Here is a 17,012-nt window from a genome sequence, read left to right on the forward strand (position 1 = left end):
TGAAGACAATCCTGAATAAAAGAGGTGATTGTCCGGACTCTTGTGTGATTTTAACGGGAATGCCTTTCTTTGAGATTACTGTTTGGAGCATTATTTTATTTTCTTGCATACTTACTGGTCTGTTTTCTACTTTAGCCAATGGGATCATTTCTTTGCTTTAAAAAAAAAAATCTGTGGTATTTCTCTTGAGATTTTCACAGATACTCTGTACAGATCAGAAGTGAGGAGGAGGATTAGCCAGCGGGTGCGAGGGGGCAGGACCTGAGAACACGCCCACGTGGACGTGGACGCTCTGATCTGGTGGGTTGCTTTCTTCATCAGATATTCTCAGTTTATCTTGTTTTACTCTAAACTAACTTTTGTTATGGTGATTTCCCCTGTATCTCCTAACTTCATATCTGCTTTTATCTTATTTTCACTGTTCTAATTGAGGGAAGATCTTTTCCTTGTGTTCACGACTGCTTAAGAGGAGTGCCTCATTCAGCTGCTTTCTCAGCAGGTGTATTTTCAGCTTTTAAGCCTGTGTGTTTCTGCAAAGTGACACTGATGACATTTTCCTAGAATTATGATCCTAAATGGTCTCCAGCTGTACTTCTTAGGTTTGCTTTGATCTCAATATTTCTAGGAAATTAATTTTTATTGGACATGATGCTTTTTTCTTTTCAACGATTTGGGAGATTTCATGGAAAGGCTTTTGTTCTTTTTCACACGTGTGGATATAGTAGAGATTGTTTGCTGTGAAACAGTCTCCCCTTTGCGGATTTTGACTTTTTTCTTTTGCAGCCTCGAGCCTTTTATAACAATAACAAGGCCATTCTCTATAGTTGATGCTATTTGCTCTGTAGCTTGTTAATTCAGGGATATTGATCATGTTGTTAAAATTCTCTGCAACCGTATTTTTCTTCCGTGTCAAATTTTCCTTGTACTTCTAAGAGGTTTTGCTTTGTGTTTTTTTTTAATATAAATTCACTTAGCCAGCATACAGTACCTCCTTAGTTTCCGATGCAGTGTTCCACAATTCCTCAGTTGCATCTAACACCCAGTGCTTTGTGTTTTGTTGCTGGCATTCTGCTAAACTTCCTGTCCATCCCTGCTAACAGTTTAAGGTGATCTTCCTGCTGGAGCTGCTCCCCTGGGATCTGGCTTTCATGAAGGAATTATCATTCTGCTGCTTTTATTGGCAAATTCATCCAGCATTTCCTGGCCTTTCCAAGCCTTCAAATGTCATTTGTTTGGTTATCTTTAACAACATGATAAACAGACTTTGCCATTGAATATGTTGGCTCAAACTCTCCCACTAACTGCTATACTAAGATGCTTTTTATCATGTTTTCTATTTTTGTTTGCAACTTCCTTTTTTTTACATTTTCTATAGTGATTTAGAAAGGTATTTAATTAAAAAAAAAAAGGCAACGTTAGGAATGGTTTTTATGTTTTTTAGAAGTACACTTAAAATTTCCCAATTCAATATGATGAACCGAACACATGCTTTTACTCCCCCTCCTGATCCTGACCTGCTATAGTCACTGCAAGGGAACTGAAGGGCACAGGGCTGGGCTGATAAGGCAGGGCAGGGGGCTATGGCTATGGAGAGCCCACAGTGTGCCCTGGGGAAATAGCAGGTCGTAATGCCACGGCTGACAGAAGGGAGAGGTGAAACTCGCACCTCGAAATGAAAGCCAACCGAACTTTATACTCAGAGCAGACAATAGTAACCCCTCCATTCCTGCACCTCACAAACAGCAATAAAACCCAGAAGCTATATATACACCCATTTCTGGGAAAAACACAGTGGGAGCGGGGTCGGGGAAGGAGCAAGGGAGGGGGGTCCTTTCATAAATAAACATTAGCTATTTGGGGAGAAGCAGAGTAACTAGGTGTTGACATCCCAGAGAAGAACATTCCCCACATTTTGGTTCTTAGGGATCCACCAGTGTAGTAGCTGGTCAGCTTCTGCCTTGTGTCCCACGAGAGCCCAGGCAGGTGTGGTCTCCTCAGGTACAGGCTCCCGCTCAGCTTTTCTGGAGCCTTTGCAGCAATATTCACTGATGACCAAGGATCACCAGATACTTAGTGAAGTCTACATCATGAAAGAAAAGCAAACGCCTCTGGAGAAACATCACTCCAGAAGCAAAAGGGAAATGTTTTAGAAAAAAAAATATAACATCGGGGAGATTAGGCATCAGCAGGTGCGTGGACAGAGGGTCATGGGGCCCACAATATGACCCAGCAATGTCCAGGAATGGACCACTGGTGTGATTGATAAATTGCTTACCCGATAAGAATTCTGCATCCAAATACATAAAGAACTCTCAAATTCCAACAGTAAAAATTTTAAAACAATCTTCTTAACGGGCAAAAGATTTGAACAGACCCTTCACCACAGAATACATACAAGTGGCAAGTAAACACATGCAAAGATGTTTACCATCTTTGGTCATGAGGGAAACGCCAATCAAACCACAATGAGACATGACTACCTATCTCTCAGAATAACTAGAATTGAAGAAAATGACCAACAGAGGCTTGGCAAGGAGGTAGAGGTTCTGAAACTCACACACATTGCTAGTGGGAGCATGCAATGGTGAAAGCATTCTGGCAGTTTCTTGAAAAGTTAAACATGCACTTGCTATATGATACAAATATTTCTCTCCTAGGTAATTACCCCAGAGAAGTGAAAGCATATATCTAATCAAAGACTTTTACATGAATGTACGAAGCAGCTTTATTTGCAACAGCCAAAAACTGGAAACAATCCAGTTGTCCATCAGCAGGTGAATGACTAACCATCTGGTGGTTATGTCCATACAGTGGAATACTACTGCGCCATAAGAGAGGAATACACTCAACAGCAACAACAAAATGATGGTATCTCAGAATCACCATGCTGACTGAAAGAAGCGAGACAAAAAAGAGCACAGACTGTATTGTGTAAGGTAAGTATTTGCCTGTGGATGGGAGCGGGGTGGGCAGGGAGGCTTACAGAAGGGCAAGAGGAAACATTTGGGGTTGATGCTCATTATCTTGTTTGTGTGATGGTTTCCCATCTGTATGCATCAAATTATACTGTAAATATATGCAGTTCATTGAATGTCTGTTATGCCTCAATGTTTTGAAGACATAAGTTTATTATACCCATATGACAACAGGATGCAATGAAAACAAAATGGTCTGAGAACAGTGAGTCTAGGAAATTAGAAAACAAAAATGTGGTAGAAAAGGTAGAGGGTAAAATGAAGCTGATCCTAGAAAATATAACAAAAGGCCAAGAACCAAGAGACACAAGATCAATTAAGAGGTCCAACATCTGACCTGTGGGTGTTACAGAAAACCATTCTCCACACGTGTGTGATGGGGATGATTTTGGACACTTTCTCCACAAAAGCTGATCAGGGGTTTGCTTCACGGTTACCCGTTGAGACAAAGTGGGCTCACTAGAACCGCCAGACCTGGTTACCTTTCCGGTGAAGGAAGGCGGCAAGGGGCAGAGTGATTCACTGGAGAATAATACAGTGTTTGCAATTTGAGAGGAAGCACAAACAATATTTACTATCTGTGGAGAGCACATGTGTAGTAAAAGAGTGAAAATGTGGACTGGAGACACATTAAGCCCAAGACTGTGGCTATCTTTGAAGACAAGGGGGACGGAGGAGGGAGTCTAGGTGTTGTCAGTGTTCTGTGATGGGCATTTCTTCCTGCTGGTTTGAGAAATCTGAAGCAAATATATCAAATCTGTTTTTTCAGATATGACTACACTAGACGGTTATGTTATACTTTGCAGTTTTATGTATTGTTTATTTCTTAATTTAAAAAAAGAAAGAATGTAGAGAGGGACTATGGAACCTAGACTGAGGAGAGTGAAGCCAGGATATGTAACTCGGAAGGGAGACATGAGGCAACAAGGCAGGCGGGACCCTGGAGAGCCCCCCACACGCACCTGTGGCCTGCCCCTGTATTCCTAGGACAGAGAGTCTTCAACATGTCTCTGTTGTCTTAGTTGTTGTGATTCGGGGCCCAAGGCAGCACAAGGAGTTCTTGAACCCCTCTGCAGCCTGGCGGGGGGTGGGTTGGGGGGAGTTTCACGGGCTAAATATACAGCCCCTGAGACCTGGGGCCCAACGGAGAACTGCAGGGGCAGGTCACTCTGTCAGTGCGTCTCCAGAACGCCTGTGGCCCACTGCACTCAGTCTCTCCAGGAGACACGGTGGATCAAAGGCAAATACAGGTTGGTCCTCAGGAGATCTGTGGGCTGGTGTGGAGACAGATGTACCATGAAAATACAACCTGATGTTTGCATTATGGAAAAGTAAAAGGACAGAGCGCCCCCACGTCTGCTCAGGGAGGAGAGAGTATTTCTGTATGATTCGGGGAGAAACATCTGGGCACAAGTCATACCTGTAGGGGCCAGAAGTGTGGAAGAGCAAGGAGGCTCAACATTTAGTCCCATGTTGGTGAAAATAAAGTGAGAAGGGGGCGTGGTGGGGGGGAGACCAGGATGAAGCGGACAGGTGAGGAGCAGAGCAAGAAGGTGCCCACGTGGCAGCTGAAGGATGACAGAAAGACCCCGTCACTCTGGGGTAGCAATGTGGAGAAGTAATGCGGGGGGTGGCGGGGGGCAGCTACGAGACAGGCAGTGAATCCAGAGAAGAGGAAATGAGGACCAGAACTAACGAAGTGTTGGAGGAGGTGAATATGAACCGCATTTGGGAGTGAGAGTGGAAGGCTGTATTTTTCAGCAAGCATAAGATTTGAACAGACCCGTCACTAAAGAAGATACGCCTGTGAAGATAAGCACTTAGAAAAATGTTTAACATTTTTAGTCACAAGGGAAATGAAAATTAAAACCGTAACATACACCACACAGGTGATAGAAAGGCTGAAATTAAAAGGCCTGACTGTACTAAGTGCAGACAAGGACATCCAGCACCAGGAACTGTCACCCTGCTTTGCTGGGGTGGGGGTTTGTTGGGGGGGGGGGTGAAGCAGTGAGGCCGCTTGGGGAAATCTCCAAATTCCAACTTCCTTCTTTTTTCTTCTCTCTCTCTTTTTCTCTTTCCCTTCCTTTCCTTCTCTCATTCTTTCTCTCTCCCTCCCTTTCACTTTTTTTTTTTTCATTGTCAGGTATTTAATGCTAATCAAAGCCCCAGTAATTCATGATCTTACAGTTTTACCATCACTTGATCATGAACCGCAAACGCTGTTGGTCTCCAAAGGGTCATCTACCTACACCCAAGAACATAACATTTTCTTAATCTTTTAACTGTGAGCTTCAAAGGTTAGCTGAATTTCTCTTGAAACTTAGGAAGTTTTAGCCATAAACAATCATTGCATTTAAAAAAATTTTTTTTCATGTTCTTTGAAGAACATTCAATGTGAATTTAGTAAGTGCACCATTGCAAATTTTAGGAATTACAGAATTACATTTCAGATACTCATCATCCCTGGACTTAAAATTACTGAAAGCTTTGCTTTATTGTCAAAACTCACAAGTATTTATCCCATGGACTGAATTACAAGTGTGTTATTGGAGGATTTGGAGACGGTTTATCCCACGCTAAGTATAGACTGTAATACCGTAAGAAATTCCAGTTCAAGTTGGCAGGCAAAACATAATTCAGGCTTAAGAGTTCTGTATTTAAAAAGAAAGTAAAATTCAATTTGAATAAATAATAATAATTTCATTAATGAATAAGTATTTTCATTCATAATATAATATTTTATGAATATCATATTTATGAGTAATATTTTTGAGATATATTTGAAAATATTTTTGAAATGTATTTGAAATACATTTGAAAATATGAATATTTTCATTCATAAATTTCATTTATGAAAACATAATAATTTCGTTCATGAAATAATGATTTCATTTTCAAAGGCTTCGCCCTGCAAAGAACAGAATGCACCCATGAGAACAATTCCTACACTGTTGTCCCACTTGGCTCTTTCTAGAGATGTCAAGCCATGAAGACATTTAATGATTCATAACCCAAGAGATCACAGGCTCCTACATCAGCCAGCTTTGCACAAAGCTCTTTGATGTGAAAAGTTGAAACCTATAAAATTTCATTCAAAATACGGTAGTCACCAAAATATGAACATTTCCCAGTAACACTCAAAATTCATGAAATTGTATTACTCTCCTATGTATATGGCATATATGTACTCTGTATACTAAGTTGTACTTCTGTACTCTGTATATATACTGTAGGTATGCATGTGATTCTAAGTTATAATACTTCATTACATATTGTCACATTTACATCCAACATTTAAGAACTACAGGTTTGCTCAAAGTGGAGGTTCTCCAGGTACAGTGCGAACTGGTTGGACCAAAAAAAAGCGAATATTAATAACTAAAAATACCATTTTTATTCACAAAATTTTAACCCAATTTTTTTCATTAAAAAAAAAAAAGAACTAGTCCAAAAGTGGCCTCATCCTATAAAGATGCACCTTTGCTCGACCACAGTGAGAGACGTGATTTCCTCTTTTATTTCCTACGGCCTGCCTCAGGATTCCTCACACCATCGCTCTGACACACCAGCCCCACGTCTTGGGACACGTTACAGGGACGACACCATGCGGGACTATCAGACACATACTCAACACAAGCAGGAGGTTGATTGTTAACATGTTCAGTTGTTCAGATGTTGAATGGTTCTCTGCTAATTATTTATCTAAAACATTGCCATTTCCCCGAGCTATTGCTAGCGGCTGTCCTGAATGGCAGATGCCCCAGAGTGTTGCGTTCAAGAGGGTTGGTCAGTGCCCAGGAGCTGGGCGCCAAGGATCCGAGGTGAGTGCCACATGACCTTGGTGGTTCACACTTCATCCCACTGTCCACCGCAGTCCACCTGAAGACTTAGCAGGGAGCCTGGAATAACGGGCAGGGCGCATGAAACACTTGTTAAATACAGAAAACGACTTCCACTTTGCTTCTCAATGGAGTGAGAAGGCCAAGGTAGAACAGCCCCGTGCTTCGGTGGAAGCCGGGACAGGGCACCAAAGCCCGAGGGTCTGGATCCCGAAGGAGACGTCCTGCAGGGGGTGGTGGCTTTCAGGAGGAGGGCCTGGAGCGCCTCTGGCTAGAGGCCCTCCAGTCTGCTGCCAAATACCACTCGCCGGTGTATTTTCAAACGCGTCACAGTCTTGGAACCCTGTCTCCTTGGTAGCAAGTTAGTGGTGCCTGTGGGCAGTGGCCGTCTCGGGGCAGAAGCAACTTCCAGAAGCTACAGCCCCTCCCTAGGCCAGTGTGAGCCCCTACATCTGCCTCTCGGCTGTTACTTGACCCCATTCTCAAAGCTCTGGCTCAACCCTGACTAGCTTCACTGAGGATGAGATTTAGGGAATCCTCAGGCTATCATGGAGTCCAAGATTGCCAAACAAATCATGACTTTAGAACCTGTAGTTAAGTGTGAGTCAGCGGTTGCTGGTCCCTCCAGCCTCCTTCTACGCCCATGGGGAGGGCCCACTGCCTTTGTTTTTTCCCATGTGTGAACATGCATCCCCCACTCCACTGTGAGCAGCTCTTAGCTAGGATTCAGCATGGGACCCCGGCCCTGTCCACCATTGCCCGCCCCGCAGGAGGCTGCTCTGCAGGGAAACAGCTCTGCTGCTGGGCCGCGGCCTCTCTTCGGGGAACCTGTGTTCCAGCCTTAAATGGTCAGGGTGGTGACCCCTGGCCCTCTCCGCCCGGCCGCAGCCCTCCCTTGTTGTTGGGGATCCTCGGGGAAACAGGCACATCCAGGCACCCTGCTCACTGCTCTGCTCCCTTCAGAGCCACCCCTTCGAGTCTGGAGGCCCTTGTGAGCTCCTACGTCCCCATCCCGGCCTCCCTTGGCTGAAATTGCCCAGTTGTGGCTGCCCCTGGGCTGGGGGCAGAGGCAAAGCCCTTTCCTACAGTGCTCTCCTGGCTCGTGTGCCCCTCTCCCCACTTGGAGCCAGGGTTTGAGAGCCCCTCCTTCCCCACTTCAGTGTCCCCAGTGTTGGAAGAGGCGGGCTCCCATGTTTGTCCCCTGCAGCCCGGCCTGTCTCCGACCTCAGCCTTGGGATTTGGATGACACCCAGGCTGCAGGGCAGAGGGAGGGGCTGGCCTGGCAGGAAGGGGTTGAAGTCAGGGGGCATTCCGCTGTCTAAACAACCACCACAGGAGCCTGCCTCTTCCAACTGGGCTTTTGCCCAGTTTTCCCATCTGGCCCTATAGCCTATCCTCCACTGACTCAGAATCCCCTCCGACATCCCTAGGGCTCACTTCTGAAGCCTCTCCGCACTTGACTTCGTGGCGTCTGGCACTCTTCCTGGCAGGGACTTCCCTCCCACCTTTTACCTGCTTTTCTCCTAAACCATCGGTGTCCCAGCTGCTCCCTCAGCAAGGCCGCCAGGCACAGCCTCCATCACACACGATCTGGGAACGCTCGGTGGCTGCCAGCTGTGGGAAGACTGTACCCCCGGCCATCTTGCTCAAATTGGAAATGCACCGAGGCAGAGAACTTCTTGTACCCTCCTCAAAGGACGCTTCGCAGGGTCAGGCGTGCCTTCCACAGTTAAATGAGCGCGGACGGCGCCAAGCACGGTCAGAGGTGCTTCGGCTGCACCCGCCCAGGTGCCAAGAAAGGCAGGAAACAGGTAAGTAACTAAAATAACAGTGACAAAAATACACACAAGGCCATGTGAAGGGATTAGGACCCTCGGGGTGGCCGAGCCTCCATCCCGAGCCATCGCGGTGGCCAAACCCTGATCAGCGTGCTCCAGCCCTCTCCCGCTGTTGCCCTCCTGGGGACACCGTTCCCTGTGCCCTGCCGCAGCGAGCACAGGCTTCGTCCCGGTGCAGTTCTTTTTAAAATCCCCCAGCACCTTCCATCTCTACTGGCTCCAGGGACATTTTCTGCTCTGGGTTCCAAGGCACTGCAGTTTGGATGACTCTGCCGCACTGATTCCATCTGGGAATCAGGACCCTACACGACAGCACAGAGGAGAGAAATGCAGGAGGGGCTCAGCTCCTACAGGGAAGCCTCACCCTCCCCTGGCCAGCCTGGAGGGGACGCAGCCCAGTGGATGGAGCCCACCTCCCGGGCACACTTGCAACCTGTGCTCAGACTTGCAGTCACTGCTAGAAGTCGGGAAAAGCACTTTTAGCTCTAAAAGACTCAATTGAGTCACATTTTTATACAATTCAGATTCAAACCCATGGTTGAGAAGTCCAATTATATTTTAGAACAATTGGAGGGAAAAAAGACATGCAATATGATGCAAAGAGATGGAGAATTCATAAGAGCTTCTAACACGGGTCGTACCTCTTTCTGCCGTTCCTCACTCGGGCTCAGCTGCCTCTCTCCCTGCCCTGATGTCAGCCCTCCCCTTCCCCCGGATCCCTGCCTCGACTTCCACCATGGTCTGACCTGCCGGGTGAGTATGAATCTTAGGGGGCATGAATGAGCTGATCACTAGAGGACACCTCTCCCCAGGCCAGGCCCCAGCTCCAACTTAGTAGAGGACACACAGAGCAGTAGAAATCACTGGGCTGATTGCTGGCTCCACAGTTTCCTACCCCTGTGACCTTGAACAAGTCACCCAAATTTTGTGCCTCCACTTCCTCATTTGCAAAACAAGGATGATAATAGCATTGGGCACCCGGCACAGGTGTGAGCATGAAGTGAAATAACATTTGGAAAGCTCTCAGACACTGTCTGGCACATGGATGTATTTAAAAATATTAAAAAATAATGTTGGCTTTATTGGAAGGTATCAGTATGGTGCCTTCAACTCTGCACCCAAATACTATTGAAATCACCCATTTATGAGAAAGATGCTCTGCTGCCCCATGGTCTTAACTACATTCCTTAAATCCATGAGCACCGTCACCCCCTTGTCTTGTGCTCTGAAAGTGACAATTTTCTATACAGACGTACAATATTTAATAACTTCAGAAGATGTATTATTGTAGCAGAATGCATCTACAGGGGTCCCCGTGGTCCCTCCTTCCTGGGGCTCACAGTCTCATAGGATCATAGGTATATAATTTATTACATGGAATTGGCTTATGCAGTTATGAAGGCTGAGAAGTCCCACGACCAGCCTCTGCCAAACTGGGACTCAGAAAGTCAGAGGTGTAGTTTGAGTCCAAAGGCCTGAGAGCCAGGCAAGCCAATAGCAGGAGAGCCTGTCCAAGGGCAGGAGAAGACCCACGTCCCAGCTTGAAAACGGCAGAGAGAAAGACTTCCTTACTCTGCCTTTTGTTCTGCTCTGACCTCTGCCTGATTGGATGAGGCCCACCTGCACTGGGGAGGACAGTCTGGTTTGCTCCGTCCTTCGTTCAAATACTGTCTCACCCAGACACACCCTCATAGACATGCCCAGAATCATATTTAACCAGATATCTGGGTACACCATGTCCTAGTCCAGTTACCACAGGGAATTAACAATGACATCTCCAGGCAAAGGTTGCAGGAAGGTTGTGATTACATGTTTGTTGTTATGATATGCAAGATTGCAACACTCACCCAGCTGGTGCTTCCCAGCTGGCTTCTTCCAAGCCACGAATGGAAACCCCCAGTCCCACGCCCACCAGTACTGAGCGCTGCCAACAACCGCATGAGCTTAGAAGCAGATCCTTCCCAGTGGAGCCTCTGATGGGACCCCAGCCCCACTGACACCTTGTCTGCAGCCTGGAGAGACCCGTGCAGGGGCCCCTGCTCAGCTGTGCCCAGACTCCTGGGCCCCAGAAGCCCTGAGGTCACAAATGTGCCTGGTTTTTCCACCTCTGCGTTTGTGGTCCCACCACGAGGCAGCAACAGATACCTAATGCGATTGTAAAGCATATGACGGTTCGCTTTTTTCAGAAACCACAATTGACCGGGGTCGGGAAACTCAAAATGGCTAAGACAAATACACGTGTCGGGATGTCAGTTTTACCTAGCAAGGAACCAAACCTTTCCTATTAGAAGAGGCCCTTTGGTCTGTCTGTCTGTCCTAACCCCACCGAGGGTAGAATGCCCTGGTCACCCTGCTCTAGCTGTTCTGGGTCATTTCTTTTTTTTTTTTTTTTTAAGATTTTATTTATTTATTTGACAGAGAGAGACACAGCGAGAGAGAGAACACAAGCAGGGGAAGCAGGAGAGGGAGAAGCAGGCTTCCGGCTGAGCAGGGAGCCCGATGTGGGGCTCGATCCCAGGACCCTGGGACCATGACCTGAGCTGAAAAGGCAGATGCTTAACCGACTGAGCCACCCAGGTGCCCCTTTGTTTTGGGTCATTTCAACACCCAATGTGTCAGAAGAAAATGAACAGAATGCTAAGTCAGCAGAACCGCTTCCCTGCACTCCCGGGGCCTCACCGCGGGGTGCTAGGATCTAATGAACACCGTCAGTCAACTGCTCCAGCAGAGACATTGCTGGAAGTAGACCGCTTTCCTGGGGCTTTTTTTTTTTTTTTTTAATGACATTCTCTCCTTTTCCTTGAAGAAAATGGGGCTGGAAAGTCATATTTTTATCCCTGCTGACTAAAGGAATTCAAAGATACTATTTCAGTGTTCACCTTTCATTTATAAAAGCCTCAACACAGTCAAATATATAAACAAAATATTATACTGTTATTTCTTCAATGCCTGGTTCTGCTAAAGCAGTCAGTTTTTCTATAAAATGAACAGATATCTAATGGAGCAGTACAACAATCCCTCCGCAGGGGTGTGTCTAGACATCTGCGGGCAAAAAGACAGTATCCGTCTGTGGGGCAGAGCATGAAGGCTTAGACACCTTTCACCTGCATTCTGGAAGGATGGTGGGCCTCCTTCTCCCACTAGGGAGGAGACGAGACTGCCCACCTGGCCTGGAGCATAGATGCTTGAGGAAGGGTCTCAGGGAGACCAGATGTCCACATCATCCATGCACTAGTCCTGTGATGAGCATTGTTTCTGCCCCGAGTGGGCAGAAGGGGAAGGTGGAACCCACATCCTCCGAAGCCTGACGCAGGCCTCCCAGTAGGAGAAGAGTCCTGCCATTGGTCGACCCTTTGCCAGAGTACCTCTCTAACTTGACATTTCGTTTAGGAGGATGCTGGAAACCGGGTTGCTCTCTGGATCACACTGGAAGAATGGCTTCTTCAGTATCTACAAAAGAGCTGGTGAAGAAAGAATGACTGAGATTGTTGAAACTCTATGCTCTGAAGAGAATATTTGAGAAAACTTTGTGTGATGCTCAGAGCTGATTGAAAAGCACCATCAGTGAAGGGTCCTTGGGTCAGACATGAACCCCAGACGACGTGAAAAGACGTGTCACTTCCCCATCTTGCTTCTCAGAGCGATGCTCATCAGAGCTTGGCCAGGATGGGGCTGAGGAGCAAGAAGCTCATGGTCAAGCTGCACAAGTCCAGGTGCACTAGGAAGAGTCGGGCCTGGATTCCTGGGCATAATGAATTAAAGAGAAATTTCAGAAAGCTAAGGGTTCATTAATTCCCAGTGCTTAAGGAGGAAAATAATCGAAGTCTCTAGGACCAGTGCTGCCTGCACACTGACTGTTGTGGGATCCCATTAAGGATGGTGGACTAACAGCCACTCAGCTGTCAGGCTGTCCCACGTCAGGGGGTGCACCTGAGAGCACACAGTGTCAACGACCAATGTCCAACTAGAGATTGCACCAGCCAAGTGTCATAGTCAAGCTGGACACCGATACTCCCGGCTGTCACGTTCTTATCTGTAGACGTTCGCTATCCCTGCTGATGTCTGCATGTTATTACTGTCCCCCATGACGGTGAGGACAGGGCCACCCCTCTGTGCATCCCTCACTGTAGCTGATAGGGTGGTCTTCAGTGTTGCTGTCCTAGGAAGTAGCGGCCTATGGAGAATATGCGGGAGCAAGCTCAGACACTAAACTTCTTCTGTTTGATAGAATTAAAAGCAAGCTGGTTCTGTCAGAGAGATAATGCTTTTCTTTCTCTCTTAAAATCCAGCTGGCCTGGCCTAAATTACATATGTAGGAGGCAGGAATGTAGAAACATCTCAAATCTATTAGTATCTTACTCTTTGCCAAGTATTCAACAGTCTGGATTGGTTACTTTCCTTCCATTGCAAAGCAGCAAAATCTGTTCCCCAAGGATCCATGTGGCTGAGAAAGCTCCATCCCCAACCAGGACCCCCTAAGGAGGGCCCCAATTATTCCCTATTTTAGCGCTGATTGTCTAATTTGAAAGCATCTAAAAAAGGAAATGATACTTGGTACTAGTATCCTTCTCCATCACTTTCGAAGATGTGTTAAGGGAATGTTTAGCCCAACCAGTCTAGAAACGTATTTCCCTCATAACGATAAACCAGTTCTTTCTGCTTGGAGGAAGAAATGTCTGCATTAAGCCCATGAAGGAAAAAACACCTGGTAACAGGCATATGAAAAAATGCTCCATATCATATGTCATCAGGGAATCGCCAATTAAAACCACCACGAGATGCCACTACACCCCTATTAGAATAGTCAAGTCTAGAACACTGACGACTCCAAATGCTGGCAAGGATGTGGAGCAGAAGGAACCTCGTACATTGCTGGGGGGAAGGCAACGTGATCACTTTGGGAGGCAGCGTGACAGTTTCTTACAGAATTAAACTCACTTTGAACCAAACGATCCGACGTGTACTCACCTGATTGAAATGAGTTGAACATTTATTTATGTCCACACGAAAGCCTGCACACGAATGTCCATAGCAGCTTTACTTACAATTGCCAAAACTTAGACGCAACCAAGATGTCTTCCAGTAGGCAAGTGGATAAAGAAACTGTGGCCCATCCAGACAGTGTGGTATTATTCCGAGCTAAAAAGAAATGAGCGATGAAGCCGCAAACAGACCAGGAAGAAACTTGAAGGCATATCGCTCAGTGAAAGGAGCCAATCCGAAAAGGCCACATGCTATATGATTCCAACTACATGACATTCTGGATGAGGCAGAACTATGAAGACAGTAAAAAGATCAGAGATTGCCAGGGGTTGGGGTCAGGGGAAGGGATAAACAGGTGGAGCACAAAGGATTTTTAGGACAGGGAAACTACTCTGTATGGGACTAGAATGATGGATACACATCATTATGCATTTGTCAAACCCATACAGGGTACAACACCAAGAGTGACCACTAATGTAAACCATGGACCTCAGTTAAGAATAATGTACTATTATAATAATATTATTATTTCATTATAATCATTTTTTTATTTGTCATTTAAATATTAATCTATTTTAGTTATTCAATTTAAATGCTATTTACATTTTACTCTATTTGAATTATTACTGTATTATTAAAATCTCCAATTATTACAAATGTAGCATGCTAACGGAACATGTTAATATTAGGGAAACCATGTCCGGGGAGAGAAAGGTAGATGGGAACCCTACTGTCCACTCAATTTCTGATGCTCTGATTTTCATGGGGCTGTGTTCCAGTGCCCTTCTGTTGAAGGCGGCCAGGAAAGCGGCCAGGTGACTCCGTGAGCTCTTCAGAGAGCCCTCGTGCTGGACAGACTTCTCAAAGGCAGGTGTGTGGACTCCAGCCAGGGGCCAGCTTCCCAGGAGTCGATTCCAGGACAAGTGTGCCACCCATTTGCACAGCTAGTCCCTTCTGCAAACCAGACACTGTGGAGGGAGAGTTAAGGGGAGGTGGGACGTCCCACGTGGCCGCAGCTAGCTCAGGTGGCACTTTGGGGCAAGTTATAAAAAGGGGCCCTTCTTCAAGACACTTCACATCTACCTGTCAGAGAATTGTCACCACGTGCTGATTGTTCCAGAACAAGACACTTGCGTCTGCTAGAAAACTGTTTAGAGAAATGCAGGCCCGTACAGTTCACACTCTGAGGGCATCCCCTAAATGTCGTGCCCCGACACAGCCACCACCCGTCAGCTCCTGGCACGTTCTTCCTGGTGCTGGGCTCCCTGGATGACAGACCAGGACCCTGAGAAGCTTCCTTCTCCTCATTCACACACCCCAGCTTAGGAGCAAGAGACATTTCAGATGATGGTCAGAATCCCTTTGTGCAGTCTCATCAGGGGCCCTTTGTTTCTTAGATTAAAGCAAACAAATGGGCTATTCTTCCGTATTTCTGTGTATTTCAGTCAGTTAATTGGACTCAGTTCTGCCTGACTAGGAAGGTTTTCTACCTTGAGCTCCTTAAATAGAGAAGTCTTGAGGCACAGTCCTAAATCTCCAGGGGACAGACTCCCCTCCAATACTGAGTGGCAACTTGAATCCTGAGAACGTCCAGTAGTGTATCTTATGGGCTTTATTTTTTTTTTTTTCCATATTATAAGTAACAATTTAGTTCAGGACAAGAGATACTATTCAAAGAAATATAAATAATAGCCTCTACTGGGAGCTTTCATTGTGTTGAGACTAATCCGTTGGGAAATGCAAAATTACCAAGTGAATGCCAAGAAAGAGAAGGGGAAACAAGTTGCCCACTTAAATAAATAAAAAAGAACATGATATTACATTCATTTTTATTAGAAAATATGTCTTATGATAGCCTCCAATTTTTCCCATTACATTCATTTTTATTAGAAAATATGTCTTATGATAGCCTCCAATTTTTCCCTTTCTACTAGAGAAACCCCATCCTGCTCTACAAGGAGGAACAGCCTCTCGACATTTTCTCCTAGCCTGGCCTCCCTCTGGTCTCCTCGTTCTCTTGACAAGCACTCAGCACCTGCGTGTGCCAGGCTCAGGTGCTACGGAGATGTATACAGGACAGTGCTTTCTTTCTTTCTTTTTTTTTAACACGGAACGCTTCACGAATTTGCATGTCATCCTCGCATGGGGCCTCGCTCATCTTCTCTGTGTCATTCCTGTTTTAGTACGTGCGCTGCCGAAGCGAGCACTACGGGACAGTTCTTAACCTCAAGGCACTCCTTACCTGGCGGGTCTACAGACAATAAAATAATTTTTAATCAAAGTGGCAGGTGCAAATTATGTACAAGACAGTGTCAGTGGAAGGGAAATGCCTGATTCTGCAGAGATATCAGGTGACGTTTCGGACCAGTCTTTGTGCCAGAAATAATTCTAATTATTTTCAACCATTTAATTATCTTCCTGGACACCCAGGTGGATGACCTTAACCATCCCTTTGTACCTGAGGCCATAAAACTAATTCCAACTGACGGAATGCAGGCAGATGTGATGTATGACACATCCAGGCTGGCACATAAAATATCTTGGACACCTGATCCTTTCCTCTCTTCTCCTGTGGCAAGTTGGAGCCCCATACTGGAAACAGCAGCATCCCAAGATGGAAGGCTCTGGATCACTGAGTCATTGTCTGAAGGAGGGTGCCCTACCTGGAAAATCCTCAGTGGATATGGGGAAGGTAGGAAATGAATTTATTTTGTGGAGCCACTGGAATTGGGGGTTGTTTGCAACAACTAGCATGATTTATTGAATGCTATGGAAAGTGGTATCTTGCAGGAAGTTGCTACTGTAACAAAACTATGTGGCCATTTTCTTAGCAGTGGGGCAGGAGGCAAGGAAGACACATGGCTCGCTGGTGGCTGAACATCGATGCTATATATTGACAATACATGGCAAGATGGCTGTCTGTGGGGACTTGGAAGGCAGACCCCATCACTGCAGGCTCATAGGAGGAGTCCTTGGAAAATGGAATATTAGAAAGGTGTTTTAACTGGAAGTGGATCTGTTTGGAAAGGCAATACAAGAAAGAGATGAGCTCAGGAAGTAATTGGCTATTTTGCAAGCAGATAATGAAAGGTAATAGGGTCCAGAAATTCAGGGCCTTGTAGGGTTGCAAAAGGTAACCTGCTTCTAGTCCCCAACCAGTAAGTATGGGAATAAAAAATAATTTGAACTCGTTAAGTGCTGGTGAACTTTCTAAGTCCATAAAGTGACCCAGGGCCAACGTGTGAGTAAGCGCACGGACCTCTCACTCATCCCGGTGGCCTCAGACAGCTGCTGTTAAGTTGAGAGACAGATTCACAGCAGTGAGGAGGCAGGGAAATGAAGTAGGTTCCAGAATGACATCCAAGAAAGGGGTA

The 17,012-nt window shown here is 46.0% G+C and overlaps 1 long non-coding RNA gene and 1 other non-coding gene across 2 annotated transcripts; one reads left to right on the top strand and one right to left on the bottom strand.

The window, feature by feature from the left end:
* Positions 1 to 2,952: 2,952 nt before the first annotated feature.
* LOC144381057 (uncharacterized) lies at positions 2,953 to 14,295 on the top strand. The gene is made up of 4 exons (XR_013445472.1): positions 2,953 to 6,799; positions 8,248 to 8,628; positions 9,327 to 9,408; positions 11,074 to 14,295. It is a non-coding gene; the product is annotated as an uncharacterized LOC144381057 (long non-coding RNA).
* A 1,444-nt stretch (positions 14,296 to 15,739) lies between these two features.
* Positions 15,740 to 15,845, bottom strand: LOC118543639 (U6 spliceosomal RNA). Its single transcript, XR_004921185.1, has one exon. It is a non-coding gene; the product is annotated as a U6 spliceosomal RNA (small nuclear RNA).
* Positions 15,846 to 17,012: the final 1,167 nt, after the last annotated feature.

This window comes from Halichoerus grypus, chromosome 2, assembly GCF_964656455.1.
Source record: "Halichoerus grypus chromosome 2, mHalGry1.hap1.1, whole genome shotgun sequence".
In the NCBI taxonomy this organism is placed as follows: domain Eukaryota; kingdom Metazoa; phylum Chordata; class Mammalia; order Carnivora; family Phocidae; genus Halichoerus; species Halichoerus grypus.